Here is a 10,945-nt window from a genome sequence, read left to right on the forward strand (position 1 = left end):
AACAATCTGGTCCTCTGTCACCAATTGCCCATGCCTTAATGTGTAAGCCATTGGTGAGGGGCACCACTGCCAAATAGGTGTTAAAGGTGTTAAAGTTCTGTATGCAGGCGGAGGTGATGGAGTTAAAGCTTAAATGCCTATCCTGGCATCACTGGCTAGCGAAAAGAGTGTGAAGCGAGTAGACAGGCTTTATCAAGGCAAGGCTTGTCATCATGTCTGTGTCACAGTCATCGTGAGGTTGGCACTGTGCTGATGTAGTGTGGTGTGATTTGCATGGTCAGCAAGTCATCGATATTATTACTTCCCTTCAGAATTAGGGCACATATGATTAAGCAATCACTGCAAGTTGGCAGTTATACATGGGAATTTGCAAAAACAAAGTTCCTGACAAACAGTACAAGACAAGTTCTAGTTTGAGCATTCCATATAAAATTCAAGGCAACAGTTCATTTTTTAGTTGGCAATTGCAATTTGACAAATGCACTTGTGGATGTACTTATCTTTAAAAATCACTCTCGCCATTACATTGTTCCTCAGCATGAGATTGTCTAAATGTTCTTACGAGGAAAACCCAAAGGAAGACTGCATCGCCAGTAAAGAAGACCAAAATATTAAATTGGTGAGTTTGGGAATGAATGAAGTAAACCTTGAAGTAAACCTTGAGGAGCATCTTTAGAACTTTGCATACAGATGTCTGTGGTGCTTGTTTCCTATGACTGAAGTCAGTTGTGATTGATAGCAAACATTATGCAGATATAAACCAGCAATGAGCAGAAAATGATCAAATTACATTTCAATCCACTAAATATTGTTTTCTTCTCTCCCTCTCTCTCTTTAATGCTAAAATACTAAGGTCATGAGTTGTTCATGTGAACATGCTGCTTTTCGGAGGAAAAACCTGCACCAGAATATGCTCATAAACATTTAACTTAAGCCACATTCCTTGAAATCATGCTTTTAAATCTACAAATAATTCTGCATTGAGAGAAATCATTAAGAAATCAGTAATCAGTGTACATTTGTGAGAAACAATGCACGACCACATCAAGAACAATCCACTACACAGTTGAGTGCAGATACACGAGCACCACCCACAATCAGTCTTAACAAAGTGACCCATCACCCAAGTTGCGCGCAGTGTGAGTGCAGGGTTACGGCAAACAGAGGGTTGCGCGAAAGCCATAAGCTCTGACAACTTACAGAAAGCTGTGAATGATGGCAGAGTCAGTTATTACTGATTTAGAGTGTGTTAGTAAGCAGAGGGGGAGTCAGTGGAGCAGCAAGTGTGTGTGGTGTGTGTGTGTGTGTGTGTGTGTGTGTGTGTGTGTGTGTGTGTGTGTGTGTGTGTGTGTGTGTGTGTGTGTGTGTGTGTGTGTGTGTGTGTGTGTGTGTGTGTGTGTGTGTGTGTGTGTGTGTTCAATCGCATCATCCCAGTGCAGCATGAATGTGTGCATTTAGTGGGAGTGGAGTAGGACCTGTGCTCAGCTGCTGTTAGCGAGGCCAGCCAAGGCTTGGAGAGCAGGATCAAAGCAGGGACAAAGAGAGAGAAGGAGAACTGACAGATCCTCCAAGCAGAGAGAACTGAAGGAGACGAGAGGATGAGAGGGGGGGGGGGTTTGGAGCCTCTCCAGATACAGCCGCACATATCGCTCACCTCCTCTCGCACACACAGACCGAGCAGCCTGGAGCAGCCTGGGAGCAAGGAAAACAATAAGTACAGTGAATGTACTCACACTTTCTTTTCCCCATATAAACACACACACACACAGAGAAAGATCAGCGTGGGTCACTGTAAGCCTCGCAGACACATGCGCTGGGGTCCGTTTTGGCTGGCTAAAACAGAGAGAAATGTTTTAAGGCCTCAGCGATGGGCTGTAGACCGGAGCTTCCCCAGACGGTTGCCACTGCCTCCCTCCGCTTCTCTCCACTTCAGAGACCAAGACGCTCGACTTCCTTTAGGGGTCTCTTTCTCTCCTTTGCTCCGTCTCCCCTCCCTTGCCCACCCTTTCCACCATCAGCAACACCCCCCCCGAAGCCTGCATCCATCCACGTCACTCCTCCCTTCCTTTCTCTTCTTCTCCACCATCCAACCCTCTCCTTTTTTTTCCGATGCCTCCTGGAAGAGACGAGCCATATTTGCATGTGTGGGGGAGGCCGTGCAGCGTCGAAGGTCAGAGGTCATGGTGAGTCAAACCTAGCAGCAGTGGAGAGGAAGTGGTTAGGGAGAGGACCAGCGAGTTGGCCTGGGTCTCTTGGTTACCATGCCTGAGGCTGCAGCAAACTGGGAATAGAGCTGCTTCTTCTGCTTTTTAGTGATGCGGGTGGGGGTGAGGGCCACTCATGCAAATGCGTTGTAACCACCATTTACTGGATGTTCTGACTGTAGACACATTTGTGTACCAAGCTCAAACTGTCAAACTACAGGGAAGATGAAAGATAGCAGCAGATTTAGGTCAGATGTTTATCTTTTTCATGGCTTTATCTTTACATTTCTTCGACAAGGGGTCCCCAAGTATTGGTATGATAGAGCAAAGGTATAGATCAGCCGATCAAGTGTTCTCTTACTTATTGTTTCTTGCTCTGAGTGGAATCACTGGCTGATTAAGACTGATCAAGCAGAAATAATCAGTGTCAAAAATTTTTTGTCCCAACAAGTGTATGCATTTTAACAAAACAAGAAACTAAAACAAAACAAATTATAACACAGACCAAACATTAAATTTCTCTTTGAGCAACTGAAGAAATCTGTGTTTTCCTATCATTAATTGCTGGGTCCGCATTAAACAGACTGGGGCAGAATCGAAGTGTCTCTTGTTTACTCTCAAAAAGCAGAGAGACATTTGAATTACAGGTGCATGGAGCTCCTCATTTCCTCCAGAGGAGCCTGTCTGTTGACTGTAGATAAGAAAGCTAGGCTTTGAAGACAGAGAAGTGCACACACACACACACACACACACACACACACACACACACACACACACACACACACACACACACACACACACACACACACACACACACACACACACACACACACACACACACGCACCCCCCCCCCCACACACACACACACACACACACACACACACACACACACACACACACACACACACACACACACACACACACTTATTCATAACTTTACAGGATCAATTGAAGCTACAGCTTAATCCTAAATCTAACCTTTAACCTCAATCTTAACCACAGTCTAACCCTTAACTCTTATAAAAACTGGAATGATTTCCCTGATTCACACACACACACACACACACACACACACACACACACACACACACACACACACACACACACACACACACACACACACACACACACACACACACACACACACACACACACACACACACACACACACACACACACACACACACACACACACACACACACACACACACACACACACACCTCTGGAGCTGACAGCTTGATGCTGTGAATCATTATCTCTAATAGGCCTAGTTTAGTGTAAACAAACACAGAGTATCGATGCAGATCTTTCCCATGGAGTCACTGATCCCTCCCGTCATCATACACAGATGAAACGTGCCAAATTCGGGTGTCTCACTCATATTTGCATAAAGGTGATGAGTTTAAATACTCTGGTTGGGAAAGGAGAAGTGAGGCGTTACGGTGAGAATCAAGAAGAGGCTTAGTGTTCCCTTCCATTTGCTTAAATTCAAGCAGCATTGGAAATTATACTGAAGCTTTGTCACAGTGGCGTACTGTATCAAGCAGCATTTCATCTTAAACCATTACAGCAATCTCACTGAAAGTGCTTAAATGAAAAGATCCAATGGCATCTGGGCATCTTGCAATGGTCTATAGATGATATAAGGAGCATATATAAGTACATAGAAAAACCTCCTGTTAAAACAAAGTGGAGTGAAAACTCAATTTTCACAGTGCATCATCGCTTCGACTCAGGGCTCAGTGTGGCATTAGCATCAGGAAAAAAAATTAAATGACTAGGCTGAACTGAATAAATGAAATGTAAGAATTCATTAGTCTTAATCACAAACAAAATATTTGCTTGTGGAAACAAGATTAAGGCTTGATTATCATAGTCTTGGGAGTCATGACTATTATTGAAAGAACTTTATGAGTAATAATTTGTTGCAACCATTAAGGAATATCACCATTAAAACATTGTTTTGCCCTAACAAGTGAATTGATGTAATTAGTTTAGAGTTGCATAACTTGCCTTCAATGAAATGCAATTCATTACTTTATCAAGGTGCATATTATAGGACTTTTTCTTTGGTTCTTGTCCTGTCAGTGTCAGCAAGAAAATAAATTAATGCAGTACGTACATAAAGAAGAGATGGCTAAAAACAATGTGTTCTGCCGTGAAGATCAATAAGTTAACTTGTCATCACTCTAATGTGATTAAAATGTCTACAATGTGTGAGGACTGATTTAATCTCAAAGTGTCGGGCCTGTGTTAACTTGGTGGAGGGCAGAGCTGTCTGCGAGGATGCCCTGGGAGGCCCTAAAGCCATTTTTTTTTCCACCTACCTGGGCCAAGGCCAACCTTATCAGACAAGAGGGCCCGAGGATTACTCCCCCCCCCCCCCAGAGCATTAGCCTCCCTCCTGGAGAAAAAGGGCAGCCATTTCTCCCTCCTCTCCTCCACCTCAAGCCCTTACCTCCCCCCCCTCTTCGGCCCTCAGCACTCCACCTTTCCCGTGGGAGTTTGCAAAACCAGGATAACCTTGAGACCTCAGCTGGTCTGCTGCCAGACACATTAAAGAAATTCCCTCCTTTTCTCTTTCCATCCTCACCTCTCCTGTACACCCTCACCCCCACCCCACCATCCCTCCAGCCCTCCTCCTGATCACTGGAACATTACTCTATTTTTTTCCCCTCCTGCACCCCCTTTCTCTCTTTCAATCCCTTCATTTTTAGACTCCTTTTTGCCTTCTCAGTCTCGTCTGATTGTGACTAAGATTAGCCCTTTTTCTTTCTCCCTCCCCCATTTCCTCCTTTCTCGTCTTCGACAGGAGAGAGGGTGGGGGCTCGAGTAAAGCGATAGAAGGGGCTGTTCACATGATCTCCTGCGTAGTTCACTATTATCTGTAGATTGTTGAGCTGCCAATTTCAATTTAGCCAGCCCTGTTATCAGGCCAAAAATAAACGCCTCATTTGAAAAGTGAAAATCAAACTGTCCCGACAAGAGGGATGACTGACGTTGATTGCAAACTAACTGTTTTGGTGGCAGCCTGCACTTTGTGTGGCTTTTGTCTCTTTCCTTTGCTCTCCCCCCTTTGCCTCTCTCCTCATTCTCTCTGGGCTTCACGGCTGTCATATTCCTTTAGTGCTGGAAAGGTCAAGTGCTGCTTGCTGCAAGTGAGATCTGAGAGGCTCAGGGATATACAGCCACCCCCTCCCTCACCCCCAGCCATACCTTGCTTTGTGGCAATAGTGCCTCTTGCTGCGAGCTCCCCTGCAACGCCACCAGGCAGCAGCGGTGGTAGCCGGCCGGGTTGCAAAGGAATGTGTTTATCCCCTGTAGTTAGCGCCCGCCTTTCATGTTCCCAGCTCCTCCAAGTTGACCCGTTTTCAGCACGCCGCACAGAGGGGCCCTGCGCACTGGCATGATAGGACCGGGAATCAGTTCACAATGTCTACGGTCAAAAGAAATGATAAGGGGTGAAGACGAAAGGGAGACTGGGACGAAGAGGAAGAGATGAGAAGAACATCAAAAGAAAAGTTGTGATTTACATCTTGTCAAACTTGGAGTCCATTTTCAGTCAGTATTTTCTATTTCAGTCTGGTAATGTGACAGTAGATACCCCCAGAGAAGCTGTGTTTTCATTCAGGAGTTCAAAAGTGAGTCTTCCACGTGGCCTTGGAATTTCATTGAGAAAATGGAGAAAGTTTACAAACAGCTATGATGGGCCTTGTAATAAATTCCCATGACATCATCACGACAGGGGCCTCAAAGGGCTGCGAGGTGAAAACACACACACACAGACAAACACACATACACCTTTGCACATACATAGGTATGACCTCATCACCAACACATTCCAGGTTTCACCTTTCTGCCCCAAACACAGCCACCAAAGTCTTATGTGGTAACACCCTATCTGCCCCCTCACCTACCCTTTTACGGCCACACCCATTCTCGCCTCCATTGTTTCCCATCACGGAGTCTCATCTTTCAACAAAAAGATGAGCGACAAGCACCAATGTGCTGTAAGATTGCAGACTACAACTTTGAATCCCACACTGGTTTCAAAAATCGGTTTTCTTCACTCCACTCACTTGAGGCTTCAAACAGCCTCCAAGGGGCAAAGGATTATGGGAAAGGCCATTGACATATAAGTGGCTCGACTGGAGTCAAGTGTTGGGCTGTGGTGGTGTTAATTTCAGCCATTTTAAAAGAGGTGGTTTGCTCAACATGGCACTTAAGGGTCCATAGAGGTGTTACTTTCTACAGTGGGGTCAAACAATGATGAGAATGATATGTAATCTTTATTCAATCAACAGAAAGCAAGGCTGTGATGACTATTTCAATACAGTGGTCTCCTCAGCTTAATGCACTTTGGATGATACATTTTTTGTGAGGCTTTCACATATGCAGCACCGTCTGGGCTACGGCTCCTTTTGGGTGGTTGATTGTATTATCTAGTTACAGAGATTCAATCATCAGCTGTTGTGTTGAAAGTACATTAAAACTAAATTTAGTTTCTTTGAGACAACCAAAGCAACAACTCTGATCAGTTTACTTAATGTCGGTTTTTCTCTATATAGCAGAACAATTCTTTTTCCCCTGAAAATTCTTGGAAATACATTGAAATTCTTACTGTTGTTTCGTCATCATTCACACTTTGCTCACGTTCATGTCTTTTCACTCATCATTTTTGTGAAATATCACAATTAAAGGCAAAATATGTAATATCCTATTCAATGAAACTCGTGCCCCCAGCTTGCTCAGTTGGTAGAGCATGAGACTTGAAATCTCAAGGTAGTGGGTTTATGTCCCACGCCGGGCGCCACCTTCCCGTGGGTTCACCACTTATAGGAAAGGTTCTTAATTGGTGCAATGTGACCTGGGTGACAGTGCTCAGACTGCCACCCCCGCGACCCGGAAACAGATAAGTGGGAGAAAATGGATGGATGGATGGATGAAAATCGTAAGCTCAAATAATAGTTTTCTTTGTTGCTACAGCTCATTTAGTCTTGCAATACACATTTGCAAGACTTCATTATAATATGGCCTCTTCAGTTACTTCAAGAAGCAGAGGGAAGAGTAGTTCACTCTTGGCTAACACACAGGGGTGTAGTCTTAGTGATAACCAAGTTAACACCAATTATTCAAGGAACTCAGTCTGCTCCACTGCAACCATACAACCCAAAAGGAAAAACTTTGTACTGTGATTCTTTGTGCACATTAAATGGCTAACTTTCTTGAGATAAACTTAAGCGAGAGAAGAAGACATTATTTTAAATGTTTATTTTAGGGTGAGCTGTTCCTTCAACAGGTATCTTATGCAGAACAGTGCACAGCACTTGGATGCTAACATAAACACTCTAACGAGATGCATCGCCTTATTCCCAATGGCTCAGGAGATAGTGAAAAACAAAAGAACAATTCAAGAACAACAATGACCACAAGCCTTTTCTCACTGGATGTAAAGAAGAAAACACAAAAACACAGTGCTCTTCCCCCTTGCAAAGTATCTAGGGTACATAAACAAAAGCAAATAAGAAAGCAAAATATTATGCCAAGGCCTTGTTTACAATTCTAAAATATTTCCGTGGACAGAGGCACTACCTGTCCTTGCTCTCTTTAGCCAAGCAAGAAGATATACTCACTTGTTATCCGGGTATTGTGCCTGTGGCACACTTGGCATGGATTGCAGTAGTTTCATGTACTTCTGGTCTCTCTTCAACCTCCTGCAATGGTTTATGCATTCACAACCACATGTTGTCTCTCAGTTTGATCAATGTTATAGTTTATTGGCGCTGAGTCACTGTAAGTGATTTATTGTCAGTTCATGTTAACAGGTTTTGAGAAATAAATAAAATTGAACCTTTTTTCCTTGGATGAATTAATTGAATGTTGTCTCCACCTTAAAACAAAGAAGTTTCTCAAATCGCAGGGAAACACGTTTGACGCAAATACTGTTATCTATGTGTTCATTTCTAAGAGTGATGATACAACAACAACAACAACAACAACATTATTGCACATCTTTTCTTTTATATAGTGGAAAAGAGAAAAGAAGAGACTCCGTTTTGATGGGACCTTCAGGATCTTTATCCTGTGGTTCAGCTTCAGTGGATACAGTTTAAAAAGACTTGGAGTCAATGATAATGTCTTTAAGCAATAACAGGCATCAAATACAGACTTTCATACAGAAAACACTGACGAGGACATCTTAAAAAAAAACCTACAGAGAGTTACTATAAATATCACTGAGAGGTTGAAAATGACTATCATAAGTGTTTTGGTTTATAAAAAAAATATATCAGCAGAGTTCAGTAGAGGCAGTTACAGTTTTGTGGCAATTCCTTTCATTATTGGGGGAGCTAAGTCAGCTCTGAGCAATCCAGAAGGTTTCAACTTAATTTGTTGATGATATTCAATATAACAGTTAACAAAAGGGGGGATCAATTCAGAAGTTCACATATTTATAGCAATTCACCTGTTCAAGGAACGATCCATCATTTAGCAACATATTTATTAGTGCAGGAGGTGCCCTCCTAGCCTGGCTAGTGCTAGACAACACACAGCATGACATCTCTTTATTCAACAATAATTAGTTTGATAAGAGCCGGTTCATGCACTTGGTAGAGAATTTGTAATTGTGAATGTATCCGTATTAGAAGTATGCATTAGCAGCCAGAAAAAAAGTTTGGCATATCATAAAGATAGAAAACCGAGGAGGTCCTAGACCGTAGCCCTGAAGCCCTCCTCTACAAACTATTTTGGCCACCATTAAAAGAGACAGAGTGTCTTCTGTTGTGAAAATGAAAGTTGAACCAATGCAGAAAGAGCTCTGGCAGATGCCATTGATGTATCATTTATTCCAAAAGTAGATAATGATGAATAATGATATGTAAATATCTTGCATACATTATATATTCAAAGAACCTGCTCGTTTGTCATTTTAAAAGACAGGTAGCACATCTCTACAACATTTTAAGACTGCTTCCTTTTGAAGTTGGTATTTTTTCTAGGCTACACGGATGGCAGAGGTTGTTAAATAGAAGTCAAATAGCTCACAAAGTGGAGACGTTAAACTATTGGCTAGTAACTTATCAAGTTATGTCTCAATGTCGTTTGGTCCTGGTCCACAGTCGTGTTTTATTTCATTGATTGTGAAATGACGTCTGCAGGTGGTATTTTCTAGAAAGGAAAAACTCCATTGATAAATAAGACAACTAATATCATAGCTGAGTCAAACAACCGAGTTATCGGTTGAAGAGAAGTGCTGATTAAAAATATCTGAGACAACAGACTATTGAACAGAGTTCTCATTTTTCCTTCAGCCTTTAGCTTCTGCTCTCACTACGCTCAACCACAATTAATTCGACTGTTCTTTTTTTAGTGACAAGGCTGGATGCCTCCGCATTTGGTGAGTTTGTCTGAATTGTTTGTTGTTCATAGCTAAAGTCTTTCAAATTGATTTGTGAACCCTTCTTGAAATTCTTTGAGAAAGGAAGTTGCTGTTTTTGGGGCACATGGTTGTAAAACCCAAAATACATTTGAAGCTGTTTGTAATATTAAATCTAATTTCACTGGTTGAACTTTGATTTTCTGACTCTTGACTCCAATTAGCTCTCGTTAACGTCATGAGTCCTTATTTTTTTTCATTGAAGCATTGAAATAAATTAACTCTGTGGTGCTTATCAAATGTGTGACTTAGATATGGATTGAATTATCCATGTTCATAACTGGGGGATCACATGCCTAATCTTTAAACTACATACAACCTTTCTATCATACATGCAGAGATCATCCTGGATGAGAGTAGATGTGTTTGCTTCCCATGGCAAAGGGTCAAGAGTTCAAAGAAAGGGCGTTACTGAGGAAGTTGGGCTCATGTCCTGGAGTAAGGTGCCTTAACAGGATTAAACAGCAGATTCATTTGGGATAGCAACATCTGTCAAATGACTGCCCTGATAACAGCTTTTCCTCCACCTATCTATAAATCGACCGACTTGTCACAATCAGATCAGGAGCAGGTTGAAAGGGTTTGCCTTTGGCACTGTAAGCTCGATAGGAGCAGTCATGTCAAGACATATGGCTTACATAACATAAGGCATGGCAGGGACACAGTTTGTTTAGCCAGGACACAACAGCCCATTTTATGCATTTCTTTATTCCTCACACATGTTGGAAAGCCCAGTGCACAGGTGAACGTAGCAGGGAAAGCCATGCTTATCAAGAAATATAACGCCAGTCAAACAGGATTCAGTGGCTCGTGGCCAGTGAAAGGTCACAGACCAGTGGATTAAATATTTCAGCAATTGTTGCAAGCCTCAAGATGGCGTGATTACAAGTGTTTCAACAAATAAACAATCAAACAAACAATCAAACAAACAATCAAACAAACAAATAAACAAACAAACAAATAAATAAATAAATAAATAAATAAATAAATAAATAAATAAATAAATAAATAAATAAATAAATAAATAAATAAATAAATAAATAAATAAATAAATTTAGAATTTTCAAAGGGAGAAAATATTAGTGTTTCTCTGAAGATTGAGAAACAAATCCATGTTTCCCACACATCAACCAATTACTCTCCTGCGATAGTAACTAATCCACTATCAACCCCTACCAGGCATTTGCCCACCTGGACCAAACACTGTTTAGCTCTCAACTTTTCGGGACCAGCGCTTATGCTAAAATCTTCACTTACAGGACAATATAAAATGCTCCTGTCCTAATTTCTTATCCCTGCAC

The sequence above is a fragment of the Lipophrys pholis genome (assembly GCF_963383615.2).
Source record: "Lipophrys pholis genome assembly, chromosome: 10".
NCBI lineage: Eukaryota > Metazoa > Chordata > Actinopteri > Blenniiformes > Blenniidae > Lipophrys > Lipophrys pholis.